Below are 10444 nucleotides of genomic sequence, written 5' to 3'. Positions count from 1 at the left end.
ATATATATATGTATATATATATATATATATATATATGTGTGTATATATGTGTATATACATGTTTATGCGTATATGTATGTGTATACGTGTATAGCTATAGTTACATAGATAGGTATGAGTATATGTATGGCTCATACATGTACATGTACGTCGTTGTGAATATGCATGCACGTTGCATATATGTATATACGTATATTTATATGTGTATAGTCTTACATGTATATGTGTATATATATAGGTATATATTGTTGTATCTGTATATGTATATGTGTATTATAAGTTTGTATGTGTGTGTATATGGATATATGGATATATATATATATATATATATATATATATGTATATGTATATATGTATATGTGTGTATATGTGTATGTATATATATATGTATATATGCGTAGGTTTATATGAGTGTACTTAAATATTTTTGCCTATACTTTTTAATTATTTATTTAATTCTAGTCTCTACTACCTTTCCTATCTTTTATATTTGGTTTGTTGTTAAGTGTTGCTGTTTGTTAATTTTTCTCTTATTGTATAGTTACTTTACCAATCCACATATATTATAATTACCTAGATATGCTAATTTTCATACTGTTTTTAGATCCACTGATGATGACATTAAATTGAATGTCGAAACGTTTGGAAATAAAGATTATTTTATAAATCTTTGGCTTTTCTTTGTTTGATGTATCGCCCTCAAGAACTCACTCATATATTTCAACATCAAAATTAACTACTAAATCATATATATATATATATATATATATATATATATATATATATATAATTTGCACGAGCCTGAACATTTCTTTAAATTCGAGCACATATTATTTACTACAGTATTGTATATTGGATCGAGAACATATTATTTACAACAATGTTCTACATTGGTTCCAACACAAACATGGACTGGATAAAACCCATGGCAAATCATATGTAATATGCAATTGGCTAGCGCGTTCGGCTGTTAACCGAAAGGTTGGTGGCTCGAGCCCACCTGGGGGCGTAAATTAGTTACTGTTTATACTCTGGAATATTCAATGCATATTGTTTATACCCAATAGTATTTGATGATTATATTATTCATCATATATATCTTATATATAAAAATGGAGCTCTCTTTCAAATGTCCGAATAAAACTTGAAAACGGCTGAATCGATTTGGCAAGTCTTAGTCTTGAAAAATTCGTGCCAATCCAGAGAAAGTCCAAAAGGTGAGAAATTATTTCAAATCCGCGTAGAAACTTTACATTTTTAATTTGAAAATTTTTGTAGAAGCGTAATTTAAATAGAACAATGGACGGTGGCAATTTCGTGAAATGTCAAACGCTTTTGACAGATGATGTTCAATTACGTTTAATAGGATGTTTTACGCGAATATTATTTATTTGTGCTAAATTTGTAGTAAGTAGTTTTGTTGTAGTTCTATTTATATACAAAAACGTTAGTAAACGGGCCCCAAAAGTTAGTAGAGATTCAAAATATAAACTTTTTTGATATGTTAATATGAAAATGCATTTTTGGCATATTTTTCTCAAACACGGTACTCTGAAAGATCTTATTTGTATAATTATATGCTCATTGGTATTTATAAAACATTTTCTAGGTTATATTATTTTTTATTTATGTTATTTAAATTCAGAACCTAAATTTGGTATCGATCAAATGGACCTTTTCTCGAATAACATTTTTCCAGTTATAATTTCCCAGAATTTATCGCAGAATAGATAGTAATATATGAAGGTCCGGGGTTAAAAAGGCCAACCACCGATTTGTCAAAAATCAGTAAAGTTAAGCATTGTTTAACAACAATATTTGAAAGTAGAGGAAAAAAGATTTATAGCCAGCTACAAGCTTGATTTGAAAACGGTAATCTTTGAAATGGGGGAGATAAACGGTAATCTTTGAGAATCCATAATAAAAGTATTTTCTTTCGTTGGTAGTTTTTAAGCATTAGTTAAAAATGTAATTAATTTGTAAAATACCTTTAAAACTATAATAAGGCTTTAAATCTTTTTGCCACCTGCCCGTCTGAAGTTACCCCGCCTACAGGGTAAAAAGGTCTAGATAACAAATTTTTGAAAGACGGCAAAAAAGCACATTTCTACAATGATGAAGTAGAAGGCAGTTTACTGAACTCAGATAATTGTTCGTTTGATATGTGTTATTTGCTGTGATATAATTGTTATGGTTTTCACAATATAGTTTACATTTGCTCAAAGTCAAATTGGACCTTTGTGCCTCGCCCTGCTCTACATATATACTTTATATTAAATTTACTTTTTTTCACCGAACGTTACTTGAAACTTTTCAATATTCTATATATATAATTTCAAAAGAAATACTTTTTTGAATTTTAAATATTTATTTAATTTTAATTTGAAAATTTTGTATAAACTCAGTAGTATTATTTACAATTATACACAAAATCCAGAATCCAAAAACAATATGAAAAACTTGAAACGTAATCAATTAGTCGAAAGACCAAAAAAGACTTAGATGGTTTATACTGTTTCCTATAGAAAGTGTATAAATCTTCCAGTTTGATTGTATTGACAAAATATAGATAAACCAATGGGGTTTATTGTTTTTATAATACTTCATTGTATATAGCATTCAAACAACACATCCTCATACACTTAAAGTATTAATATTTTTGATTCTCTAGAAATTGTTTAGAATATACCTTACTTAGCAAAACAACGTTTGCCGGGTCAGCTAGTATATATATATATATATATATATATATATATATATTTGCACGAGCCTGGACATTTCTTTAAATTCGAGCACATATTATTTACTACAGTATTGTATATTGGATCGAGAACATATTATTTACAACAATGATCTACATTGCTTCCAACACAAACATGCACTGGATAAAACCCGTGGCTTGTTTTTCTAGGGTTATGATTTCGGCTTAGATATTAAACGTAAGTGGCAAATCATGTGCAAAATGTGTTTAGTGAGTAGAACCCGTGGCATGTTGTACATTGGATGCAACACAAAAACGCAGGGGGTACGACCCGTGGCTCGTTGGTTTAGGGGTATGATTCCCGCTTTGGGTGCGGGAGGTCCCGGGCTCAAATCCCGGACGAGCCCTCACATTTCTTTAAATTCGAGTGCCTATTATTTACTACAATGTTGTACATTGGATGCAACATGGGTTACAGATTAGTGTAGATATAAGTTCCATGTTAGAATAACCAATGCTTTAGGATAAGTTATTATTAAATGTGAATATAGGTTAGTTAATTAAGTAACGAACAAACGCCTTTTTATTAGTAATATTTAAAGTTTAACCGAAAGGTTGGTGGATTGAACCCACCCGGGGGCGCACAATAATTATTTATTCTGTAATCACTAATATAATTTATAGTGCAGTAAACGGAGCGTTTTAGGTCTGAATTTTTTTACTGTGCTCCGAATTGAATGAAATTTTGGGATTAGGTTCATCTTACCCTCAAGTTCAAAAGTGAAAACAATTCGGGTTGCGCCATCACCCCCCGGGGGGATGACACCCCCTCTCAATTGTGTAATTACATTTGCTCAAAATAACGTCGGAAATCGATAGAAGAACTAATTATAAGAAAAAAATGTTTTTTAGAGTTTTTCAAAAAAACTAATACTTTTCAAGTTACTGGCCCCTAAAGATTCATATATTTTTGGCGTTTTTCTTCGTTTTTTTGCAAATATCTCCTAAAATATACATTTTAACGAAAATCATGTAATGAACAAAATAATGTCAATAAAAATCTTAATAAATCGGTATTACATAAAGTGTTCTAGGAAAAATATGAAGCAAGATTTGAAAGAGCAAAGTCGTTTTTTATTTTGTTCAAGATTTAATTGTTGTATTTAAAGCCATCTAGTGTCGAGGTTTTACATTTTATGCATTTCGGTGAAATTGGGTTTTATAGTGCTCAACATATGCTTTAAAATGAGTGCTGTTACAAGTTTTTTGCTTGTAAAATGAGTGAGCTATCATGCAAATAAGAAACATATACAAAGTTTTTTTCTTTTAAATCATATGGTTTAATGAACGCCATTTCCACCAGAATTAAAGTAATTCACATTCCATCTAGAATTCAATTCATTATAGACATATCTTGATGGATTCTAGCAGATTCACTACTTTAGTACAAACTATTTTCAGAAAACTCACGATTTTATAAAAACTTTTTTTTCCAATTTTTTTAAAAATCGAAATTATTTTCTTTGTATCTCAAAGAGAATAAAAGATACGTATAAAATCATGTAGATAAAAATCAAAGGGATCTTCTGGCTTATTATTGTTTTTTATTATTTTTCTCTCACACCAAAATTGACAGAGTTATGAATGTTTAAAGACTGCGCGGCCGCGCAAATTAGAAAAAAAAGTTTTTATAAAATCGTGAGTTTTCTGAAAATAGTTTGTACTAAAGTAGTGAATCTGCTAGAATCCATCAAGATATGTCTATAATGAATTGAATTCTAGATGGAATGTGAATTACTTTAATTCTGGTGGAAATGGCGTTCATTAAACCATATGATTTAAAAGAAAAAAACTTTGTATATGTTTCTTATTTGCATGATAGCTCACTCATTTTACAAGCAAAAAACTTGTAACAGCACTCATTTTAAAGCATATGTTGAGCACTATAAAACCCAATTTCACCGAAATGCATAAAATGTAAAACCTCGACACTAGATGGCTTTAAATACAACAATTAAATCTTGAACAAAATAAAAAACGACTTTGCTCTTTCAAATCTTGCTTCATATTTTTCCTAGAACACTTTATGTAATACCGATTTATTAAGATTTTCATTGACATTATTTTGTTCATTACATGATTTTCGTTAAAATGTATATTTTAGGAGATATTTGCAAAAAAACGAAGAAAAACGCCAAAAATATATGAATCTTTAGGGGCCAGTAACTTGAAAAGTATTAGTTTTTTTGAAAAACTCTAAAAAACATTTTTTTCTTATAATTAGTTCTTCTATCGATTTCCGACGTTATTTTGAGCAAATGTAATTACACAATTGAGAGGGGGTGTCATCCCCCCGGGGGGTGATGGCGCAACCCGAATTGTTTTCACTTTTGAACTTGAGGGTAAGATGAACCTAATCCCAAAATTTCATTCAATTCGGAGCACAGTAAAAAAATTCAGACCTAAAACGCTCCGTTTACTGCACTATAAATTATATTTGTGATTACAGAATAAATAATTATTGTGCGCCCCCGGGTGGGTTCAATCCACCAACCTTTCGGTTAAACTTTAAATATTACTAATAAAAAGGCGTTTGTTCGTTACTTAATTAACTAACCTATATTCACATTTAATAATAACTTATCCTAAAGCATTGCTTATTCTAACATGGAACTTATATCTACACTAATCTGTAACCCATGTTGCATCCAATGTACAACATTGTAGTAAATAATAGGCACTCGAATTTAAAGAAATGTGAGGGCTCGTCCGGGATTTGAGCCCGGGACCTCCCGCACCCAAAGCGGGAATCATACCCCTAAACCAACGAGCCACGGGTCGTACCCCCTGCGTTTTTGTGTTGCATCCAATGTACAACATGCCACGGGTTCTACTCACTAAACACATTTTGCACATGATTTGCCACTTACGTTTAATATCTAAGCCGAAATCATAACCCTAGAAAAACAAGCCACGGGTTTTATCCAGTGCATGTTTGTGTTGGAAGCAATGTAGATCATTGTTGTAAATAATATGTTCTCGATCCAATATACAATACTGTAGTAAATAATATGTGCTCGAATTTAAAGAAATGTCCAGGCTCGTGCAAATTATATATATATATATATATATATATATATATACTAGCTGACCCGGCAAACGTTGTTTTGCTAAGTAAGGTATATTCTAAACAATTTCTAGAGAATCAAAAATATTAACACTTTAAGTGTATGAGGATGTGTTGTTTGAATGCTATATACAATGAAGTATTATAAAAACAATAAACCCCATTGGTTTATCTATATTTTGTCAATACAATCAAACTGGAAGATTTATACACTGTCTATAGGAAACAGTATAAACCATCTAAGTCTTTTTTGGTCTTTCGACTAATTGATTACGTTTCAAGTTTTTTATATTGTTTTTGGATTCTGGATTTTGTGTATAATTGTAAATAATACTACTGAGTTTATACAAAATTTTCAAATTAAAATTAAATAAATATTTAAAATTCAAAAAAGTATTTCTTTTGAAATTATATATATAGTATATTGAAAAGTTTCAAGTAACGTTCGGTGAAAAAAAGTAAATTTAATATAAAGTATATATGTAGAGCAGGGCGAGGCACAAAGGTCCAATTTGACTTTGAGCAAATGTAAACTATATTGTGAAAACCATAACAATTATATCACAGCAAATAACACATATCAAACGAACAATTATCTGAGTTCACTAAACTGCCTTCTACTTCATCATTGTAGAAATGTGCTTTTTTGCCGTCTTTCAAAAATTTGTTATCTAGACCTTTTTACCCTGTAGGCGGGGTAACTTCAGACGGGCAGGTGGCAAAAAGATTTAAAGCCTTATTATAGTTTTAAAGGTATTTTACAAATTAATTACATTTTTAACTAATGCTTAAAAACTACCAACGGAAGAAAATACTTTTATTATGGATTCTCAAAGATTACCGTTTATCTCCCCCATTTCAAAGATTACCGTTTTCAAATCAAGCTTGTAGCTGGCTATAAATCTTTTTTCCTCTACTTTCAAATATTGTTGTTAAACAATGCTTAACTTTACTGATTTTTGACAAATCGGTGGTTGGCCTTTTTAACCCCGGACCTTCATATATTACTATCTATTCTGCGATAAATTCTGGGAAATTATAACTGGAAAAATGTTATTCGAGAAAAGGTCCATTTGATCGATACCAAATTTAGGTTCTGAATTTAAATAACATAAATAAAAAATAATATAACCTAGAAAATGTTTTATAAATACCAATGAGCATATAATTATACAAATAAGATCTTTCAGAGTACCGTGTTTGAGAAAAATATGCCAAAAATGCATTTTCATATTAACATATCAAAAAAGTTTATATTTTGAATCTCTACTAACTTTTGGGGCCCGTTTACTAACGTTTTTGTATATAAATAGAACTACAACAAAACTACTTACTACAAATTTAGCACAAATAAATAATATTCGCGTAAAACATCCTATTAAACGTAATTGAACATCATCTGTCAAAAGCGTTTGACATTTCACGAAATTGCCACCGTCCATTGTTCTATTTAAATTACGCTTCTACAAAAATTTTCAAATTAAAAATGTAAAGTTTCTACGCGGATTTGAAATAATTTCTCACCTTTTGGACTTTCTCTGGATTGGCACGAATTTTTCAAGACTAAGACTTGCCAAATCGATTCAGCCGTTTTCAAGTTTTATTCGGACATTTGAAAGAGAGCTCCATTTTTATATATAAGATATATATGATGAATAATATAATCATCAAATACTATTGGGTATAAACAATATGCATTGAATATTCCAGAGTATAAACAGTAACTAATTTACGCCCCCAGGTGGGCTCGAGCCACCAACCTTTCGGTTAACAGCCGAACGCGCTAGCCAATTGCATATTACATATGATTTGCCATGGGTTTTATCCAGTCCATGTTTGTGTTGGAACCAATGTAGAACATTGTTGTAAATAATATGTTCTCGATCCAATATACAATACTGTAGTAAATAATATGTGCTCGAATTTAAAGAAATGTTCAGGCTCGTGCAAATTATATATATATATATATATATATATATATATATATATATATATATGATTTAGTAGTTAATTTTGATGTTGAAATATATGAGTGAGTTCTTGAGGGCGATACATCAAACAAAGAAAAGCCAAAGATTTATAAAATAATCTTTATTTCCAAACGTTTCGACATTCAATTTAATGTCATCATCAGTGGATCTAAAAACAGTATGAAAATTAGCATATCTAGGTAATTATAATATATGTGGATTGGTAAAGTAACTATACAATAAGAGAAAAATTAACAAACAGCAACACTTAACAACAAACCAAATATAAAAGATAGGAAAGGTAGTAGAGACTAGAATTAAATAAATAATTAAAAAGTATAGGCAAAAATATTTAAGTACACTCATATAAACCTACGCATATATACATATATATATACATACACATATACACACATATACATATATACATATACATATATATATATATATATATATATATATCCATATATCCATATACACACACATACAAACTTATAATACACATATACATATACAGATACAACAATATATACCTATATATATACACATATACATGTAAGACTATACACATATAAATATACGTATATACATATATGCAACGTGCATGCATATTCACAACGACGTACATGTACATGTATGAGCCATACATATACTCATACCTATCTATGTAACTATAGCTATACACGTATACACATACATATACGCATAAACATGTATATACACATATATACACACATATATATATATATATATATATATATATATATATATACATATATATATATATATATATATATACACAATACATATATATATATACATATGTACATAAATGCTCACAAATATATATATATATATATATATATATATACATATATATATATATACATATATATATATACATATATATATACACATACATACATGCATATATACGTATATATAATTACATGTATACACATATACATATGCACATACATACAAACATACATGTAAATAAGTAATATACATATATATACATATATACATACAAATACATATATATATATATATATATATATATATATAAACATACAATATATGTAAAGCAAACAAATTATTTATGAAGATGGATAATACATATAAAATACAAGTGGACTTACATTACGTTGGTTAGTTACATATAGAGAAGTGTACACAGCACTAGAGATTTGGCACTAACATTTATACAACTAACTTGTCAGCACTATGCATTTTTTATATAATTTTTTTGTATGATGTAAACAGAAAAATGATAGTTTTATTGAACAAAAATGTAAGTAGAATTGTGTAATTTCTGCCACGACTTCTGTACTTTGCTAGTACCGAGGCATGTATAAAAGTCACCACATGTTTTGAGAGATTTTTAAGGGTCATTCCAGGATTGTTATGGGCGGGTAGGTAGAAAATAGTCGGAAGTTGAAACTAGTAATGTTAGGCTAGGTTTGTATGGTTAGAATTAGGAGAAAAAAAAGTTGGAAATGTTATTTAGTATTACTAAGTAGTTATACTACTAACTCAAAAATCTAAAATAAAAAATTTTTAAGGTTTATTCAAAATTTGCTATGTATGGGTAGGTAAAGCTCGGGTATCAAGGCCGAAGTTAAACTAGGAAGTGTTGGCAAGGTTAGTAAGGTCACTTAGTTTTGTTCAGAGGAGATAAATTTGGAAACATTATTTAGTATTACTTGGTAGTTATCGCAGAGTAAGGAGGAATCCGATCTTTTGTTCACCACGTGGTCACATATTGATATGAAACAAGATTCTGCAAAACGTCTCTGAATGGTGTTCCGTTCATGGTAGAGAATACTGGCATTATAAAAGTTAAAGGAGTGTTTGAAATTTTTTATGTGTTCTGTTATCATAGTTTGGTTTTGGTTGGGGTTTTTCGAATTATTGTCATGTTGTTTGAGTCTTTTTATTAAATTTTGTCCGGTTTCACCTATGTAAGTAGAAGGGCAATCATTGCAATTTATTTTGTAGACAATGTTGGAAGTACGTTCTATACTAGTGGGAGATTTCAGGTTTGTGTAGAGGGATTTAAGAGTTAGATCTATGTTGCAGGTTTTTTTCCAATTTTTTTAAAAATCGAAATCATTTTCTTTGTATCTCAAAGAGAATAAAAGATACGTATAAAATCATGTAGATAAAAATCAAAGGGATCTTCTGGCTTATTATTGTTTTTTATTATTTTTCTCTCACACCAAAATTGACAGAGTTATGAATGTTTAAAGACTGCGCGGCCGCGCAAATTAGAAAAAAAAGTTTTTATAAAATCGTGAGTTTTCTGAAAATAGCATGCACTAAAGTAGTGAATCTGCTAGAATCCATCAAGATGTCTATGATGAAGTGAATTCTAGATGGAATGTGAATTACTTTAATTCTGGTGGAAATGGCGCTTATTAAATCATATGATTTAAGAGAAAAATATATCGTATATGCTTCTTATTTGCACGATAGCTCAGTCATTTTACACGCAAAAAACTTGTAACAGCACTCATTTTAAAGCTTATGTTGAGCACTATAAAACCCAATTTCACCGAAATGCATAAAATGTAAAACCTCGACACTAGATGGCCTTAAATACAACAATTAAATCTTGAACAAAATAAAAAACGACTTTGCTCT

At 29.4% G+C, this 10444-nt stretch overlaps 2 non-coding genes across 2 annotated transcripts; one reads left to right on the top strand and one right to left on the bottom strand.

Annotated features, from left to right (window-relative positions):
* Nucleotides 1-3036: 3036 nt before the first annotated feature.
* On the top strand, nucleotides 3037-3108 carry Trnap-ugg. The gene has a single exon. It is a non-coding gene; the product is annotated as a tRNA-Pro (tRNA).
* A 2354-nt stretch (nucleotides 3109-5462) lies between these two features.
* Trnap-ugg lies at nucleotides 5463-5534 on the bottom strand. Its single transcript has one exon. It is a non-coding gene; the product is annotated as a tRNA-Pro (tRNA).
* Nucleotides 5535-10444: the final 4910 nt, after the last annotated feature.

Source organism: Ctenocephalides felis, unplaced genomic scaffold (genome assembly GCF_003426905.1).
Source record: "Ctenocephalides felis isolate EL2017-DRISC unplaced genomic scaffold, ASM342690v1 CF-g0.4_SCAFFOLD_02489, whole genome shotgun sequence".
Lineage (NCBI taxonomy): Eukaryota > Metazoa > Arthropoda > Insecta > Siphonaptera > Pulicidae > Ctenocephalides > Ctenocephalides felis.
This window is presented reverse-complemented; position numbering and strand designations above follow the sequence as displayed.